Source organism: Protopterus annectens, chromosome 7.part0 (genome assembly GCF_019279795.1).
Source record: "Protopterus annectens isolate FY-2018-M chromosome 7.part0, PAN1.0, whole genome shotgun sequence".
Taxonomy (NCBI): domain Eukaryota; kingdom Metazoa; phylum Chordata; order Ceratodontiformes; family Protopteridae; genus Protopterus; species Protopterus annectens.
In genome coordinates, this window is record NC_056739.1 from 13,138,365 (window position 1) to 13,158,875 (window position 20,511).

At 47.6% G+C, this 20,511-nt stretch overlaps 1 protein-coding gene across 1 annotated transcript in view; it reads right to left on the minus strand.

Annotated features, from left to right (window-relative positions):
* Positions 1-20,511, minus strand: part of LOC122805771 (synaptonemal complex protein 1-like) — a 5,909,626-nt gene that overhangs the window by 1,580,215 nt on the left and 4,308,900 nt on the right. The window lies entirely within an intron of this gene.

The following is a 20,511-nucleotide window of genomic DNA, read 5'->3' on the forward strand; positions in this document are numbered from 1 at the left end:
CTTGATTTAGAGACCACTCGTGAGGCATGAGGATAGTTCTGCTCAATCTGTCTGCTATGACGTTGGACTTCCTGGGGATGTGCGTTCCTATCAGAAACCGTTGAGATGAAATCGCCCATTGCCAAAGTCTGAGTGCTTCTCGACAGAGGGGATAGGACCTTGTTCCGCCCTGCTTGTTTATGTACCACACCACAGACATATTGTCCGTTTGAATTGCTATAGTCCCCGTGGGAAGAGAGCTCTGAAGGGCTTGCAACGTCAAAAGCACCGCCCTCATCTCCAGGACATTTATGTGCAGGTGGCATTCTGACTGTTGCCAAGTGCCCTGGTCCATCCTGCCCTGATAATGCCCCCCCCACCCGATCAGGGAGGCATCCGTTGTGACAGTGGCAACTGGAGGGGGGAAAACAATGGGTCTGCCCTGAAAAAGCTGAGGGGAAACCATCCACCAGGAGAGATGTTTCTTGCAAGATGGGATTATCCAAATGTTGTGGGTCATTGGTATGAAGGAGCCTCATGTGGAAGCGGGCTAATGGAAGTAGAAGAATCGCCACCGCCATGAGGCCCAACACTTTCAATACTCGGTTGACCTGGACTTTGTTGGGCTGAAACAGGGGCTGAACATTCTGTCTTATGTCTGTCACTCTCTGGGGTGGTAGTGTTGCAGACATTTCTGTGGTGTTTAATACGGCGCCTATAAAGTTTATACATTGACAAGGCGACAAGGAGGACTTTGCAAAATTTATAGAAATACCCAGACTGTTGCAAAGCTGAATAGTGTAATCCCTGGCCATTATGAGATCCTGTTTGGTGGTAGCGGAAATGAGCCAGTCGTCTAAGTATGGAAACACCTGGAATCCTTTCTGTCTCAGGTGACCAGTGACCACTGCCAAACATTTGGTGAACACCCGGGGGGCTGTGGTGAGACCAAAGGGCAGGGCCCTGAATTGAAAATGACTGACTCCCAGCCGGAAGCGGAGAAACCTCCTGGAGCATCTGTGTATCTTTATATGGTAGTATGCGTCCTGGAGGTCTAACGAGCACATCCAGTTGTCTCTGCCCAAAAAGGGTAGAATGGACTGCAGTGTTACCATCCGAAATTTTGTCTTTAGTACAGAGTTGTTTAACCTGTTGAGGTCCAAAATAGGTCTCCAATCTCCTGTCTTTTTTGGTACCAAAAAGAACCGGGAGTAAATTCCGGATCCTAGCTGATCTGCTGGGACTGCCTGGATGACTCTTTTTTCTAACAGCTTTTTTATTTCTAGCTGAGCCTGACCCTTTTGTGCAGGTGGTACGTCTGGTAGGGGTTTTGGCGATTGTACCGGAGGGAAAATGAAAGGGATTTTGTAACCCTCGGATATGATCTTCTGTACCCATGTGTCTTGGGAGAGGGATTGCCAGGATTCCGGGTACAGAGATAATCTTCCTCCGACTGCCTCCGAAGGCGGACAGTCGGGCAGCTTCTCAGGGATGCTGAAAGGGTTGGTCAGGAAAAGATTCCCTAGAACCCTGGTTCTGAGGACCCCCTCTGCCCCTAGGGTGGCGTCTGTTATTATTCTCCCCTCTGCCTCTAGGGGGAAATTCACCACGTGCGGCAGGTGCGACTCCCTGAGGTTTGTGGAACCACATCTTTCCCCCCTTCTGTCCCTTAGGATAAGGTCTAGAAGGCGTGGAAAAACGGACTCCCACGGCAGAGAGAGTTTTACCATCTTGCTCGCATCTGGTGAGGGTATTCTTCACTTGAGGTCCGAACAATTCCGAACCGTCAAAGCGGGTGTTAGTGAAGGATGCCTTGAAGGGATCGGCAAAGTTACAGAGTCGCATCCAAGCGTGACATCTCAACGCAACGCCTGTGCCAGCGGCCCTACTCGCTCCATCGGCTGCATAAGAAATAAGCCGCATGGAGGAGTTAACAATGGAGTTCAGGGTAGCCAGCTGAGAGTTTATTTTGTCCTTAAACCCCGCAGCAGAAGGATCCTGTACCGTTTCACCCAACTCTTTGAGCAAGTCTCTCTGAAGGCGGGAGAAATGACATAAATAGTTCAGCGATCGCATAGAAAAGGTCGCTGAAGCAAAGGTCCGCTTGCCGTACCTGTCCATGGTCCTGGACTCTTTGTTAGGAGGATGAACAGATACAGAAGGATCAGCCAATTCCTTCTTAGTGGCTGCTGCTACCACCATAGCATCGACTGAAACACCTTTGGTGAGAAAAGATTTGTCATCTGGTGCAGAAATAAATTTAGAAGGCCTCCTAGGGGTAGGTTCCATTGAATCAGGAGCTGCCCACGCCTTTCTAGCCACTACCTCCATTAGTGGGTCGAAAGGGGGAGACACCCAGGAGGTGGAAGGGCGAGATCCAAAAGCGTCAAGGTAAACCAACTCGTCCTCGGAAGGTTTGAGAGTGGACCAATTTCCCCTCTGTCTTAGGATTTCCAGGATGTCTGAAAAGGAGACATCCTCAGAGGGGGATCTGGGGGAACCTTCCGACTCATCCAAGTAGGTGTCCGACGTGACAGACTCGGGGGAGTCTATGTGCTTCCTCTTGCACTTTCTTTTCCTAGGGGGTTCCCCTGAAACTTCAGGGGAGCCCTCGGAAGAGGAGGAGACACCCAAGGTGGGTACCCCACACTTTGGATCTCTGCTGACAGGTGCAAGAGAATGGCCAGAGACCGTAACAGGCACTATAGAGTGAGGAGCCACAGAACTTAACCTTGGAGTGGCCACTGGGTCCAGCACACTCCTCATCACCTCGAAGGCTCCCACAACAGATACCAAAGGCAGCACTGGCACCGAAGAGACCGGAACCACCCCCGGAACCAACAGAGAAGGCTCCGAGAATGATGGGGCCGAAGTAACCAGAGCCAAAGCTCCGAGAGGGAGAGCAGGGTCAGACAAGGGTCTGATGCCACTCGCCCCCTCGGAGCCAACAATGGAGTCTCGGCGCCCGGACCTCTCCACGGATGGAACCAATGAAGAGGTTGGAGCCGATGACACCGGAGCCGAAGGAGGAAGTATCGGCTCCGACGTGGGCAAGGTCACGGTTCCAACAAACTCTGGCTCCGAGCTCGAGAGATGAGTCGGAGGACGAATGCATAGCTGTATCAAAGGAGCCACAGTCTGGTGAGATGGGCTCTGGAGCATTTGGGCCAGCACCTGAGATTTTATAAGTCTACTAACCACTCTCTCAATGTCGTGGTCGGAGAGCCTGGATGACCTCGATGAATGAGTCCTATGACTCCGCTCCGATAAGAGAGGGGACCTCGGAGCTGATCTAACAGACTCTAGCGAAGGGGACCTAGAGCGCTTGCGCGCTGGGGTCGGCTCTGATGATGGTTTCAGAGCGGAAACCACTTTGCTCGCCTCGGAGCCAGCTGGAACTGAGGTCGGAGCCGTCTCGATAACGCCAGCCCTCAGCTCAGAAGCTGGAGCCGAGGGTTTGGCGTTTTTTGACAACTTCCCCGAGCCAGACTTGGACGGGGAGTCATCAGGCTTTAACAAGCCCCTTAGGATGAGCTTGTTACGCCTTTGCTGCAGGACTCTTGAACTAAATCCGTGACAAATGGAACAAGAGTCCTGCAGGTGTAAAGGCCCCAAGCAATAGACACAAGAAGTGTGACCGTCTGTCAGAGACATTTTCTGACAGCACGAGTCACACTTCTTGAATCCCGAAACCTTAGGATCCTTTGACATCCTGACAAAAAAAGGAACACAGTCATCCCACACACACACACTTAATTAAGTTAAGTAGAACTGACTAAAAAAGACCCACACACACACTGAAAGGGGTGGGGGAAAACTAAGGAAAAGCCCGTAGGCCCAAGATAAAAAACTAACTAAGAAGGGAAAAAGGGCTATTGAAAAGGGTAAGGCAGTTAGAAGGGACCTAAAGAAGGGTAGCTAACTGGAAAAAAACTACTAAAACTGAATATAATCTGAAAATTCACTTACTGACCAGAGCCGGTAAAAACAGACTACCTCGCAGAGCTGCAACGAGATCTGGGGAGTGAGCGCATGGTATTGTGGGATATAGGGCTGCCTAGAGCCGGTAAAAATAGCTCTCGAGCTATAGTATATGCCGAGTCGGAGTCGAGGATCGGCTCCGAACCCATCCAGCAAGAATGAAGACGAGAATGACAACTTAACATTTACATATAAAGAGAAAGGAGAAATGTCAGTATGTAACATACTAGAAGATCTTAAAGAAGACAATTTCTAGAATATAAGGAAGTTCACTAATCCTTTAGAATCTCTCCAATTCAACCAGGAAACCTGTGGAAGGGGGATGGAGGGAGAGGATATGAGGAGAGATGAAAAAAATTGACAATACAAATGGAATGTTCTGGTGAGTACATAACTTCTTTATCTGATATTGTAAAATTTTCATCTCCTCCTCACATATGGGACCAAGTCCGAGCTACCTTTACCCCGGGTGGATTCACGGGAGAATATTCCTCAGAACTATCGCACCAAATGAGGCTCTTCCCCTGGAGACCAAATCTAACTTGCAATGAGTGATAAAGGTATGATGGTTTGCCTAAGTGGCTGCTGCGCATATATCATTCAAGCAGGCATTTTTCTGGAAGACTGCAGATGTGGCCCATAGCCTGGTAGAATGAGCCCGAATGGACAACTAAAAAGCCATTTTGATAAGGTGACTTTGTAAACTGGTAGGCCTTTCTTAGGGCCTGCAATGCAATAAGCAATTGGTTTGTTTTCCGAAACTCTATGTGAATAAAAACGTAACTGTCCATGAACATCCAACAAATGTAGTACACATTTGCCATTATTAGTAAAATTAGGGAAGAAAACAGGCAAATGTATAGTCTGATTAATATTTGTTTGAGAAACAACTCTGGGCAAGAAAGAAGGGCTGGTATGCAAACAGAGACTGTCTTTATGAAAAAACAAATAAGAAGGCTGTGAAGATAGGGCTTGAATTTCCAATATCCATCTTGCAGATGTGATGGCCACCAAAAAGGGAGTTTTCCATGAAAGGAACTTAATATCACAAGGTGCTGCAGGTTTGAAGGGTGATTGACCAATCAGGTGTAGTATTAGAAGTTATGTACTTACCATAACATTCCATCTGAGTAGGTGGATTCATTTGTCTGCAACCTGTGAGTTATGGATCCGATATCGGATCCGCATGGTTTATCCAGCTATGAATCCGAGCTCTTAGCTCCTCCCCTCACCCATAATGCCCTGCTCTCCCTACATGACCTCAGATCGAGTTTGCCCTGAACCAAAAATACCCTAAAAAGGGTAACACATAATATGCAGGAAACTGACAAGGCCAGGGGGATAGGAGGGCGGGATGGTTGCAGACAAATGAATCCACCTACTCAGATGGAACATTATGGTAAGTACATAACTTCTAAATCTGAAGTAGGAGATTCATTTGTCTGCAAACTGTGGGACAGAGTCCCCAGCTACCTGAATCTTGGGCGGCCGTCATGGAAGGATATTCCAGAGCACCGCGGAGCCAAAGGATGCACTACCTCTAGATGTGATATCCAGCTTGTAATGAGAAATAAAGGTATGAGATGAAGCCCGAGTGGCTGCTGAACAAATATCATCCAGAGGAATCCTAGCTCTAAAGGCCGCTGAGGTAGAAACTGACCGGGTCGAATGGGCATGGACTGCCTCCGGTGCGGGCCTTCCAGAAGCTTGGTAAGCTAAAAGAATGCACTGCGAAATCCATCGTGACAAGGAGACTTTGGAAATTGGTTTACCCAAATTGAATTTGGCAAAGGAAATGAACAACTGGTCGGATTGCCTATGACCAGCTGTCCTGTTAAGATAAAAACGAAGCTGCCTGTGAACATCCAAGGAATGCAGCTTGTAGTCGCCCTTGTTCTGATATTTAGGAAAGAAAACAGGGAGGTTAATGGACTGATTAATGTTTGCTTCTGAAGCTACCTTAGGAAGAAAGGAGGGATTGGTCCTGAGGTATACGTGGTCCGGATGGAAGACCAAGTAAGGAGGCTTCATGGATAAGGCTTGAAGTTCCGAAACCCTCTTGGCCGAAGTAATGTCTACTATAAAAGCAGTCTTCAGGGACAAGAATTTAAGCTCTACCGTAGCCGCAGGCTCGAAGGGGGGAGCGGTCAAGGCCTGAAGAACCAAAGAAAGATCCCACGGTGGAACCGTCTGCTTGACAGGGGGTCTAAGGAGAAAGGTGCCTTTTAGGAAGATTTTACATAATTTGGCGGACATAAGAGGTCCAGAGTCATGACCAACATGATAGTGTGAAATGGCCGCAAGCTGCACTCTAACCGTTGAACTACTGGCACCATCATTAAAAAGAGTGGTTAGGAAGTCTAGCACTAGAGGAAGGGGAACCGTGAAGGGATCTAGACCCTGCCGCTCCACCCAAATGGAGAATCGTTTCCATTTACTGTGGTAAACTTTTCTGGTAGATGGTTTATGAGCCGCTACCAGGATGGCCTTAATGGGGGACGAGATACCGGGAGTCCTAATTAGGAGTGGAACTGGAGCAGCCAAGCAGTTAACTTCAGGTTGTCCAGATTCGGAATTGGTAGGTTCGATGGGTGTGATATCAGATCCGGAATGGGATCTAGAATCCAAGGTGGATTCACCGAGTGAGACCTTAGGAAAGGGAACCAGATCTGTCGAGGCCAGAATGGGGCAATGAGGATCATTCTGCACCCCAACCGAGAGGCTTTCTGAAGAACTTGGAGCATCAGAGGTAAAGGGGGGTAAGCGTAAAGAAGACCGGGAGGCCAAGCATGCACCAGAGCGTCTCTCGGGGAATCCCCTGGAGGAGGGATTGGAGTGAAAAAACTGTTGCACTTGGTGTTTAAGGGAGACGCAAAGAGATCGCAACAAGGAGTTCCCCACCGTGCGAAGATACGTTTCGCTACTTGAGCATTGAGAGACCACTCGTATGGGGAGAGAATGGTGCGAACTGAACTTGTCCGCAAGGATGTTGGACCGACCCGGAATATGCGTTGCAATGAGAAAGTGGTTGGTGGAGATCGCCCATTCCCACACTCTCATGGCTTCCCGACATAGAGGATAAGATCTGGTTCCCCCCTGTTTGTTGATGTACCAGACCACCGACATGTTGTCTGACTGAATCGCAATTGTTCCAAGGGGAAGAAAGTCTTGAAGTGCTCGCAACGCCAAGAGCACTGCTCTCATCTCTAGAACATTGATATGCAGGGAGGTCTCTGAGTCGTTCCACGTGCCTTGGACCGTCCGGCCTGCAAAATGCCCCCCCACCCGAGGCGGGAGGCGTCCGTGGTCACTGTGACGAGAGGGGGAGAAGCACAAAAGGGGCGGCCTCCGTGGAGATCCTGAGAATGGAGCCACCACAAGAGAGACCATTTGCATGCCTTGCTGATCGCAATGGGATGATGCAGAGGTAGAGCAAGGTAAGACCACTGAACTTGAAGTGTCCACTGAAGGACCCGCATGTTGAATCTGGCGAGTGGAAGAAGAGATATCGCTGCCGCCATGGACCGTAGAGCCCTCAGGACCAATTCCGCCGGAACTGAGCTGGAGTGGAGGATGGCCCGCACCTGGAGTCGCAGATTCTGGACTCTGTCAGCTGTGAGAAAGGCTCTTAACTCCCTCGTGTCCAACCTGGCACCTATAAAATCTATCAACTGAGTAGGAGCCAGGTTGGATTTTGCTACGTTTATTGTGATGCCCAGGCGGGGAGCTAGATGAAGAAAGGAGTCTCGCGCCAAGGATAGTAGATGCCTTGTTGGGGCGGTAAGAAGCCAGTCGTCCAGGTACGGAAAGACCTGCACCCCCTGAAGCCTCAGGTGGGCCGCAACCACTGCTAATACTTTGGTGAACACCCTGGGGGCTGTGGTGAGACCAAAGGGAAGGACCCTGAACTGGTAGTGACTGGCTCCCAGCCGGAAGCGAAGAAACCTCCTGGAGTGCCTGTCCATTAGTATGTGGTAGTACGCATCCTTGAGGTTTATAGAGCACATCCAGTGATTCTCTCCCAGGAGGGGGAAGATGGATTGCAAAGTGACCATTTGGAACTTCTCCTTGGGAACTGCCAGGTTTAACAGGGACAGGTCTAAAATTGGTCTTTGGTCCCCCATCTTTTTTGGCACTAAAAAGAACCTGGAGTAAAACCCTGATCCGATCTGGTCTGGGGGGACGGGCTGGATGGCTCTTTTCCCCAGCAGATGGCCAATTTCTGCTGAAGCGGCCTCCCACTGACTGGGTGGAACGTCGGGGAGGGATTTTAATTTTGGAATGTGATGAAAGGGGATCTTGTATCCTCTGGATATAATGCGGAGGACCCAGCGGTCTGATGTTATGGACTCCCATGCCACTAGGTGCTCTGAAAAACGTCCCCCGACTGCCTCCAGAGTGGAGCAGTCGGGCAACCCCTCAGGGCTGCTGCGCGGGCCGTTCAGAGAAAGGTTCTCTGGACCCGAAATTCCTGGGAGCCCCTCTGCCCCTGGGGCGGCGTCCTCCCTGTCCTCCTCTGCCATGGAAGGACTGGTTGTCCGGAGCGGGTTGGGATTGCTGCGACTTCCGGAACCACATCTTCTTCAGGCCCTTTTGGTTCCTAGAGTAGGACCTCTGGGGCACAGAGAAGCGGATTCCGACGGCAGACAGCATCTTCCTGTCCTTTTCGCTCTGGGTCAAGGTGTCGCAAAACGTTTTGCCAAAAAGGGCAGAACCATCAAAGGGGGCGTTCGCGAAGGACGCCTTGAAGGGCTCCGTGAAATCGCAATGACGGAGCCAGGCCTGGTGTCTAGTGACTAGGCCTACTCCTGCAGCTCTAGCGGCTCCCTCAGTAGCATGGGACAGCAACCGCATAGAGGTATTCGTCACGGATCGAAGAGTGGCCATACGGGTGGAGTGCAAAAGTTTGTCCTCCTCCGACATGGACTCTGGGGGGGATGCAGCGTATTCTTTAATAAGATCGCGCTGCATCCTGGTAACATGTGCCAAGTAGTTGAGCGCCCTCACCGAGAAGGTCGCTGAACTAAACATTCGCTTCCCCAAGCGGTCCATCATCCGAGACTCCTTGCTCGGAGGATGGACTGAAGGACTCTCCTGGGCGAGTTCCTTCTTGGTGGCTGCTGCCGTCAACATGGCATCTACCGGAGGCCCCTTACTCCAGTGGGCATGGTCTGCAGGGGGGCTAAGGATTCTGTCTGGCCTTTTGGGGATTGGCTCCACGGTGCCCGGTTCCTTCCACGCCCTGATGGTAATAAGGTCCACCAGGGGGTCAGCAGGAGGGGACACCCAAGAGGTAGACGGGCCCGCTTTGAATGCCTCCAAGAACACGGACTCATTCGAGGAAGACTTGGGGCAGACCACCCACCCCTTATGCGAAGCATTTCCATGATGTCTCCAAAGGAGACATCCTTGGGGGGTGATCTTGGGGAGCCTTCCCCTTCCTCCAAATCCGTGTCTTCTGTGAGAGACTCGGGGGAGTCTATGTGCCTCCTTTTACACATATGCTTGCGAGGTGCTTCCTCGGGGGGGGCTGTCCGAGGAGCCCTCGCAAGCAGTGTCTTGTTCCAATGGAACAGCTTGGGGCATTGAAGCGGGCTGTCCCAGTGGCCGGATGGTGGAAGCCTGACCCAGTGCAGATGGAGCGCGGGAAGGAGCCGAAGCAAGTGCCGGGGGTCCGGAAGTCCTTAACAGAGCCCTCTCCACTACATCAAAAGCCGAAGGGGAGCCAGCCTCGACCAAAGGATCCGAAAGTCGGCTCCCCCTCGGATCCGAAGAGTGGATCGGAGCCGGCCCCGAGACACTCGGATCCGAGGGATGAGTGCTCTCCGGTACAGACGGCGCCGAAGGCACACTAAGTCCCCCTGATCCGAAGCTTGGAGCCAGGCTCCGAGAGGTCGGATCCGAAACACTCGAGGGCAGGGTCGGATCCGAAGTACCTAGTACTATCGGCGCCGACCCACCCCCGGCTCCGAAGCTGCCCGGCTCCAAACGCTCCGAACCTGGGTAGCGGGTCGAAGAAGGAGCTATAGGCTTGAAATATGGGGTTGAGCTCCCCCCCAGAGGGGGGGGGGCAGGAGCACTCCCATCTGCATCGGGGCCTGGATGAACCTTCTCATCATCCGGTCAAGATTGGCGTCAGAAAGGCTATACGTAGACCTCGAAGAGGCTACCGAGGTAGGCCTTGAGTGCCTCCTCGATAGCCTTGACGGAGATTGGGTCTCTTCCTCCTCAGGCCCCGGTGAAAAGCAGACTGGAGACCAGAGCCGAGGGGGGGGGGGGGAGAGCCAGCAGCCAAGGAGGCCGGAGGAGAAGCCCGCTTAGCTGGCGGGGCCGAAACGGAGGTCTCGGCCCACCACTTGTGGTGCTTCTCTCTCTCTGGTCCTTTTTTCTTGCTTCCCTGTCCTCCAACCCAGCAGAGGGAGGTTGAGTCCCAGGTGGAGGAGGGGGAGCAGGCGAGGAGGGAACTGTAGCAACAGAACCCACCACCGGAGTGGAGGCCGAAGCCGAGTCTGGGGGTAGAAGTCCCGCCAGGACTAACTTCGACCTCCGCTCCTTCAATGCCCTGGGGTTGAACCCTGCACAAATGGAACATCCAGAAATGAGGTGTTCAACCCCAAGGCATCGAACGCACCGAGTTTGGCCATCAGCAGGGGAAAGCTTATGGCCACACTCGGTGCACTTCGAGAAAATTGCCTTAGGGGCTTCAGACATAACTAAAGTCTTTTTTTTTTTTTTTTAACCAAGTAAAGAAAAGAAAAAGACAAACAAACAATTAGTGCTAAACTAGCACACACACAAGGCCCCAAACAACACACTCAACAAAACTCCGAACCAGCGAGGGGAGGGAATTAAAATAAAATTTTAGATGTAACAATTAAGACCCAAAAGTATCAAAAAACTAAAAGAAACCTAACACAATCACACAAATTTAACTACCAAAAAAGCAATTTAAAGCTTTAAAAGAGTTTTTTTTTAAAGACTTAGCTGAAGAGCTCAGAAGATCCAACTGGTCACCAGCGCGGCAAACTAGACCTGAGGTCATGTAGGGAGAGCAGGGCATTATGGGTGAGGGGAGGAGCTAAGAGCTCGGATCCATAGCTGGATAAACCATGCCAGTTCGGATCCGATATCGGATCCATAACCCACAGGTTGCAGACAAATTAATCTCCTACTTCAGATCCATATTTAGATCTCAATGAGGAGATGAATCCTTGTGTGAGGGTTTTAACAACCTGGTCCCTGCTCAACTCATCCGCTGTGACGTTGGACCTTCCCAGAATATGCATTGCTATCAGAAAGTGGTTAGATGAGATCACCCATTGCCACACCCTGAGCACTTCTCGACATAGAGGATAGGATTTAGTTCCTCCTTGTTTGTTTATGTACCATACTATTGACATGTTGCCTGACTGAATCGCTACTGTTCACAGAGGAAGAACAGTCTGAAATGCCTGCAATGCTAGAAACACAATCCAGATCTCCAGGATGTTTATGTGAAGCTTAGCCTTGTCTGTGGACCAGGGTAGCTTGTACCTTGGACAATCTTCCCCAGATAATGGCTCCCCCACCCCATCTGGGAAGCATCCGTGGTCACTGTAGCCTGTGGTTGAGGTAGAACAAACAGTCAACCTTGAGTTACTTGTTCTGAGTAAATCCACCATGAGGGATCCTTTTTCACATATGTTTGTTATGAGACTCTGATGAGACACCGGTTGATGAATTATTGACCATTGAAAAGCAAGAAGCCATTGCAGAATTCACATATGACACCTGGCGAGAGGGACTAACACAATCGCTGCAGCCATAGATCCTAAGTCTTGTAGAACATGGCGTGCTGCTACTTTCTTGTTTCTAATTAACCTTGAAGTTTAGATATCAAACCAAAGCAAAAAGTCACTAACTGGGTACGATGTAAATTTATTATACAAATAAAATGAACTTCAATTTTCACATTCAACGAACAAAATAATAAATGTGAGCGCTTTCGTTTAATCAATATTAAACTTCATCAGACAATACGTTTAAAATCAAAACATCACTTCCTTGTATAACTTCCTGTAAAATTCAAAAAAGCCCACCAAAAGGCTCTCTGAGTTCGCGTATGCCTAGTACATTAAAATGTGGAAATAGAATCTAATAGTTACCAACCCATAATATATTTGCTAAAAATGTAAATATATGATTGTACTATAAATCATCAGCCAGATTATGTGGGGAATGATAATTTAAAAATAAATATTATCTTATTATATAAAAATTAATATATATATATATATATATATATATATATATATATATATATATATATATAATTAAAATAAATAATAAATCAAATTATATTATATAATAATTTATAAAAATCCATAAATAAATATCATAGTAAAACTTAGAATTTAATCTTTAATTTTCTTTCTATTCAATGCTTTCAATTTTAAAACTGGGGCTATTGAACTACGTTCATTAATTCCATGCCATGTATCAGCTTGTACTTTAATTTGCCATTCTAATTCAATGTAAAAAACATTTGGGTGATGTTCCAAGAATAATTTATAGAAAAGGCAGAAGTTTTAAAGACATATTAAAAAATGAATCTAATATAATGATGAAAAATAGAAACTTAATAAAAGGAATGAAGAAATGTGGAGCTTGTAATTGGTGTTTCAAAATTAAAGAAAGACTTACTTTTCATTTGAGAAATAAAAAATATTATTTGAAAAGTAAATATAATTGTAAATCTAAAGCAGTATTATATTTAGCAATGTGTAATTCTTGTCCTATCTTTTATATAGGGAAAACAGAGAGAATGCTATCACAAAGAATCTATGAACATTAATATTCCATAAAGAAAAATAAAACAAACAATGCTTTGGCAAAACATATTAGTGAATTTATTGATCATCAATTTCATTTTATAGTTATAGATCATGTAGAAACAGATGACAAACGTCCTTGGGGGCTATTTTTAGAACAAAAAGAATTAGAATAGCAAATTAAAGTACAAGCTGATACATGGCCTGGAATTAATGAACATAGTTCAATAGCCCCGATTTTAAAATTGAAAGCATTGAATAGAAAGAAAATTAAAGATTAAATTCTAAGTTTTACTATGATATTTATTTATGGATTTTTATAAATTATTATATAATATAATAAGAAGTTATGTACCTACCATAACATTCCATGTTAGTTGTCTTCTTCTCACCTTCTTTCTTGCTGGATGGGTTCGGAGCCGATCCTCAGCTCCGACTCGGCCAATACTAAAGCTCGAGAGCTAATTCCACCGGCTCGAGGCTCCCCTATATCCCACAATGCTAGGCGGTAACTACTCAGATCTCATTTGATAGCTATACCAAGCAACCCTAGTCTCCATAGAATGGAGAAGGGAAACCCACCTCGATAACAACCTGCGTGAAAGGTATCGCAGACCTAAGAAAGGAGAAAAGGAGGTGGAAGAACGTGTGGGAATGACGACTTCCACAGGAAGATCACAAACTGAATTCCTATCGGTCTGTCCAGGCTTGGGGGAAGGAGGGTGGGACGCAAGAAAGAAGGCGAGAAGAAGACAACTAACATGGAACGTTATGGTAGGTACATAACTTCTTAATGTTAAGTTGTCTATCTCGCCTTCATTCTTGCTGGATGGGACCGCGTCCCTAGCACCTTATCCCAGGAGGCCTATCGGAACAGACTCTTGAGAACAGTGGAACCAAAGTTGGCACGGTTTCTGGAGACCATGTCCAATTTGTAATGTGAAATGAAGGTATGAGGAGAAGCCCAGGTGGCTGCTGCACAAATGGAATCTATTGGCAGCCTATCCTGAAAAGCTACGGATGTAGCTAATGCCCTAGTTGAATGAGCTCTAGGTCTTGAAGGTAGTTTTTGATGTCTGATCTCATAGATGAAGGTAATTGTAGAGGTGAGCCATCTAGAGAGGGATACTTTAGTAACAGGAAGGCCCAATTTCCCTTCCTCATATGACAGAAACAGTTGATCAGATTTCCTGAATTGTTTAGTCCTGTCTAAGTAATATCTAAGTTGGCGATGAACATCCAGAAAATGTAGCTTTTGTTCTGACCTGTTTGAATAGTTAGGGAAAAAGACGGGGAGATCAATAATTTGGTTTAGGTTTGCTTGAGAGGAAACCTTAGGTAAAAGGGATGGATTAGTACGGAGGGATACCCTATCTTTGTGGAACACTAAGTAAGGAGGACGACTGCACAGAGCATGGAGTTCGGATACCCTTCTCGCTGAAGTTATAGCTACCAGAAAAAGTGTCTTCCAAGAAAGCAACTTCAGAGAACATGAAGCCGCCAGTTCGAAGGGGGGAAGGATTAAAGATGCCAGAACCAAGTTCAAATCCCACTGAGGCGGGGGATCTTTGATTGGAGGTTTGAGAAGAAATACGCCCCTTAAAAAGGCTTTACAGAGTTTGTGAGCCATGATGATAGACTCTGAGACACCTACATGAAAATTAGATATGGCAGCCAGTTGAACTCTAATGGTAGATGCAGATGATCCTAAATGAAAGAGCTCTGCTAGAAAGTCTAGAATAGACTGGATAGGAGCAGTAAAGGGATCTATGTTTTTTGATGTTGCCCAAAAAAGAGAAGCGTTTCCATTTGCTACTATAAATCTTTCGAGTAGAAGATTTATGAGAGGCTATCAAGATATCTCGGACCGAGCGAGATATTGAGGGAAGCCTGGCTAAGGTCGGAATCGGAGAAACCACGCTGTGAGGTTTAGAGAATGCAGAGATTGGTGCAGCTGACCCGATTGGTGGGTTAACAGATCTGGTACTGGGTCCAGATGCCAAGGCTGCTCCAAAAGGTAACGATGAAGAAACGGAAACCATATCTGTCGAGGCCAGTAAGGGGCAATGAGGATCATTGTCACTCGCAAAGTGATGGCTTTCTGAATTAGTTGAGATATCAGTGGAAAAGGGGGAAAGGCATATAGAAGTCCCCGGGGCCAATCGTGGACTAGAGCATCTCTGGTGGGATGGCCTGGTAACGGGAAGAGAGTGAAGAAGTCGTGACACTTGCTGTTTTGGGGAGTAGCAAAAAGATCGCAGCAAGGGTGGCCCCATCTTAGGAATACTTCTTCTAGAACTGATTTCTTTAGAGACCACTCATGGGGCATGAGAATTGCCCTGCTCAACTTGTCTGCAATCACGTTGGATTTCCCGGGAATGTGCGTTGCTATCAGAAAACGCTGAGAAGAGATCGCCCATTGCCAAAGTCTGAGTGCCTCTCGACATAAGGGGTATGATCTGGTTCCGCCTTGTTTGTTGATGTACCACACTACGGACATGTTGTCCGTCTGAATTGCAATAGTCCCAGTGGGAAGAGAGTCGTGAAGGGATTGCAACGCTAAAAGCACTGCTCTCATCTCTAAGACATTTATGTGCAAGTGGCACTCGAAAGGTTGCCACGTGCCTTGGACTGTCCTACCCTGATAATGCCCCCCCCCCACCCGATCAGGGAGGCGTCTGTTGTCAACGTGGTGACAGGGGGGGGGGGGAGTGAAGGGTCTTCCTCGGAGAACCTGAGGTGATGTGATCCACCAAGACAGTTGATTCTTGCATGATTGAGTTATCAATATGGTATGGGACATCGGGAGCTGTTGGAAGAACCATTGAGTAAACAGCATCCATTGGAGGATCCTCATGTGGAAGCGAGCTAAGGGGAGAAGGGGAATAGCTGCTGCCATGAGTCCTAACACCCTCAAAACTAGTCTGGCTTTGACTTTGTTGCAATGTAAGAGAAGGGAAACTTGTTTCCGAATGTCTGACACTCTCTGCTCTGTGAGTCTGGCTGAAAGATTGAGTGTGTCTAAGGTGGCGCCTATAAAGGTAATAGATTGACAAGGCGACAAAGCAGATTTTTCGAAATTTATTGAAATGCCTAGAGCTTGGCAAATTTGGATGGTGAAGTCCCTGGATAGAAGAAGCTGATGTCTGGTGGTGGCAGGAAGGAGCCAGTCATCTAAATATGGAAACACCTGGAATCCTTGACGTCTCAAGTGAGCCGCGACCACTGCCATGCATTTGGTAAACACACGGGGGGGCTGTAGTGAGACTAAAGGGCAGGGCTCTGAACTGGTAGTGACTGGCTCCCAGCCTGAAGCGGAGAAATCTTCTGGAGCATCTGTTCATCTTGATGTGGTAGTACGCGTCCTGAAGATCTATCGAGCACATCCAATTGTCCTGACCCAAGAAGGGTAGAATGGACTGTAGCGTGACCATCTGGAATTTTGTTTTCCTGACATACTTGTTTAAGTTGCTGAGATCCAATATGGGTCTCCAGTCCCCTGTTTTCTTTGGTACCAAAAAGAATTTGGAGTAGATTCCGGATCCTTGCTGGTCTGCTGGGACTGATTGGATAGCTCTTTTTGATAGCAGCTTTGAAATTTCTAATGCTGCTTGTTCCCTTAGACTGGGTGGAATGTCTCGAAGGGATCCTTTGGGTTGTGATGGGATGTGAATAAAGGGAATTTTGTAACCCTCGGATATGATCGACTGTACCCATTTGTCTCGACTAAGGGAAAGCCAGGCTTTTGGGTACAGTGATAACCTTCCCCCGACTGCCTCCGAAGGTGGACAGCCGGGCAGCCCCTCAGGGATGCTGAAAGGGTTTATCAGAGAACGTTTCTCTGCTACCCTGGTTTTGCGGACCTCCTCTGCCTCTAGAGCGGCGTCTATTATTATTCCCCCCTCTGCCTCTAGAGGGGAATCGACCTTGTGCGTCAGATGAGACTCCCTGGGATTGTTTACGGAACCACATCTTTCCTCCCCTCTGACCTTTGGGATAGGGTCTAGAAGGGGTAGAAAAACGGACTCCTACGGCAGAGAGAGTCTTACCTTCTACCTCACACCTGGTCAATGTATCCTTCACCTGTGGACTAAACAAGGATGATCCATCAAAGGGAGAATTGGTGAAGGATGCCTCGAAAGGGTCCGCAATGTTGCACAGCCGCATCCAGGCGTGACGTCGTAAGGCAACACCTGTGCCTGCGGCTCTACTCGCCCCATCTGCAGCATATGAGATAAGCCGCATGGAGGAGTTAACGATGGAATTCGTGGTTGCCAACTGGGAGTTCATTCTGTCTTGGAACCCCTCAGCTGTAGGATCCTTTATCACTTCACTCATATCCTTGAGTAAATCTCTCTGGAGACGAGTGAAGTGGCATAAGTAATTCAGTGACCGCACTGAAAAGGTTGCTGATGAGAACATCCGCTTACCGTACCTGTCCATGGTCCTAGATTCCTTATTAGGAGGATGGACAGGAACCAAAGGATCGGCTAACTCCTTCTTAGTGACCGCAGCCACCACCATGGCATCAACGGGCACACCTTTGGATAAAAAATCTTTATCTCTAGGGGCAGTAATAAACTTAGATGGCCTCCTCGGGGTGGGTTCCACTGAATCAGGAGCCATCCAGGCCTTCCTTGCCACCACTTTCATAAGGGGGTCAAAGGGAGGGGACACCCAGGAGGTAGAAGGGTGAGAGCCAAACGCCTCAAGATACACTGACTCATCCTCCGAAGGGTTAAGGGCTGGCCAGTTCCCCCTCTGTTTCAGGATCTCAAGCATGTCAGCAAAGGAGACATCCTCAGAGGGGGATCGAGGGAAACCTTCAGATTCCTCTAAGTCAGTGTCAGAGGTGATAGACTCAGGGGAGTCAACGTGTTTCCTCTTGCACTGCCTCTTCCTAGGGGGATCTCCTACCGGGTCAGGAGAGGCCTCAGAAGAGGAGGAAATTCCCAATGGGGAAACTTGAGGAGTTGGCTCTCTGCGGTCTAATGCAAGGGGGTGGGTAGAAGTCACCGCAGGCACTGAAGATGGAGGGGCCGACGGAGCTGACTGTGGGGAAGACCCTGGTTCTAGCATGCCCCGCATGACCTCGAAGGCACCCCTATCAGGCAAGGCCGGAGGTCCCCGCTCCGAAGAGTCAAGGACCCCCCCAGCACCGACAGGGACGGCTCCGAGGCCGATTTCGGAGCCGAACTCACCAGCGCCGAAGCCCCGAGAGGGAGAGCGGGGTCGGACAAGGGTCCGATGCCACTCACCCCCTCGGAGCCAACAAGGGAAGCTTGGCGCCGAGATCCCTCCAAGGAAGAGATCGGAGCAGACGACGGAGCTGAAAGGGAAGGTATCGGATCCGACGCACCGACAGTCATGGCTCTGACGAGCCCTGGCTCCGAACTCAAAGGAGTCAGAGGAGGAATACATTGGGAAATGGAAATAGCCACTGACTGCTGAGTCGGGCTATGCAGCATTTGGGCCAGTGCCTCGGACTTGAGAAGTCTACTCACTACCCTTTGCAAATCGTGGTCAGATAGCCTGGAAGACCGTGAGGAATGTGTTCTATGGCTCCGTTCAGAAAGAAGAGGGGATCCTGGTGCCGAGTGCACGGAGCCGATAGAGGGGGATCTAGATCTCTTCCTAGAAGGTTGCTCCGATAAAAGTATCGGAGCCAACGGAGTTATATCCACCTCGACTCCAGCTGGAGCTGAGGTAACAGTATGAGGCTTGGAAACATCGGCTCTGGCCGGAGCCGATGTCGAAGCAGACTTTACATTTCCAGTGGTCGACTCAGAAACCGGAGCCGACTGTTTGGAAGTTTTAGAAGGCTTCCCCGACACAGACTGAGTCGGGGGGCCTTCAGGCTTTAATAAGCCACGCAAGATTAATTTATTCTTGCGTTCCTGCAGGACTCTAGGGCTAAAACCATGGCAAACAGCACAAGAGTCCTGCAGGTGCAAAGGTCCCAAGCAATATACACAAGAAGTGTGACCATCTGTCAGAGACATTTTCTGACAGCACGAGTCACACTTCTTGAAGCTTGAGACCTTAGATTCCTTAGACATAATAAAAGGTCCAAGAAAACACACACAGACAAACACACAGGCCTTAATTAAAAATAAAATACCAGTCACACAAGGGGACGAGAAGGGGCCTAAGGCCTAAAACTAAGGGGGAATAAAGGAGGGAAAAAAGGGCAACAAAGTTGTCGAACCAGGAAAAAGGGGTTTAAAACTAAAGGTTTCAGTAAAAAAAGGGTACTAGGGGGTCTAAGAATTGAAAATTTAAAATTAAATTCTTCACTAACCTGCCAGAGCCGGTAGAAAAGCACCTCGTCAGCTAAGCGGCAAACGAGATCTGAGTAGTTACCGCCTAGCATTGTGGGATATAGGGGAGCCTCGAGCCGGTGGAATTAGCTCTTGAGCTTTAGTATTGGCAGTCGGGCCGAGGATCGGCTCGAACCCATCCAGCAAGAATGAAGGCGAGATAGACAACTTAACATTGTGATTTATTCTTTATTTTAATTATATATATATATATATATATATATATACATATATATATATGAATATACATTATATATATATATATATATATATATATATATATAGATATATATATATATATATTTATATTAATTTTTATATAATAAGATAATATTTATTTTTAAATTATCATTCCCCACATAATCTGGCTGATGATTTATAGTACAATCATATATTTACATTTTTTTAGTGAATATATTATGGGTTGGGAACTATTAGATTTTATTTCCATATTTAAGTGTACTAGGCATGCGCGAACTCAGAGAGCCTTTTGGCGGGCTTTCTTGAATTTTACAGGAAGTTATAAAAGGAAGTGGTGTTTTGATTTTAAACGTATTGTCTAATGAAGTTTAATATTGATTAAACGAAAGCGCTCACATTTATTATTTTGTTCGTTGAATGTTAAAATTGAAGTTCATTTTATTTGTATAATAAATTTACATCGTACCCAGTTGGTGGCTTTTCATTTTGGTTTGATATCTAGTTTGTTTCGGTTAACCTTGAAGTTTGTCTTTTGATTATTAAGACCGTGGAAGGAGGCAGTTTTGCAATCACCTGCCTGGTGTCCAACAGTGCTCTTATGATCTCTAATGTTTGAGTGGGTTCCAGATGAGATTTTTGGAGATTTATGGTTATGTCTAGTTCTGAACAAAGCCGAACAACAGACTCTCTTTATGTGAACAAGTAAATGCCTGGTTGGGGCAGATATGAGCCAGTCGTATAAATAAGGAAACACCTGGCATCCTTTTCATCTCAGGAGAGCCGCAACCACTGTCATACATCCAACTGTCCTGTTCCATAAATGGAAGTATGGACTCCACCGTGACCATTCAGAACTTGCACCATCTAACTGACTTGTTCAGTCTCCTGAGATCCATGAGTGGTCTCCACTCTCCTGTTTTCTTTGGAAGTAAAAATATCCTTGAGTAAGTTCCAAACCCTCTCTGATCTGGAGGTCCTCTTGGATGACTTTTTTCTAGCAGTTCCTGAATTTGAATGACTACTTGATCTATTTGACTGGGTGGAACATCTGGGATTTTTTTGATTGGAGGGAGGTGTTGGGAAAAGATAATTTGGTACCCCCTGGATATTATCCTCTACACCCACATATCGGAAGTTATCTTTTTTCAGGTTCTCCAGTACAGAGGAGTCCAGAGGTGGACAATTGGGCCTCCTTTCAGAAGCACTGGAAAGGCTTCCCA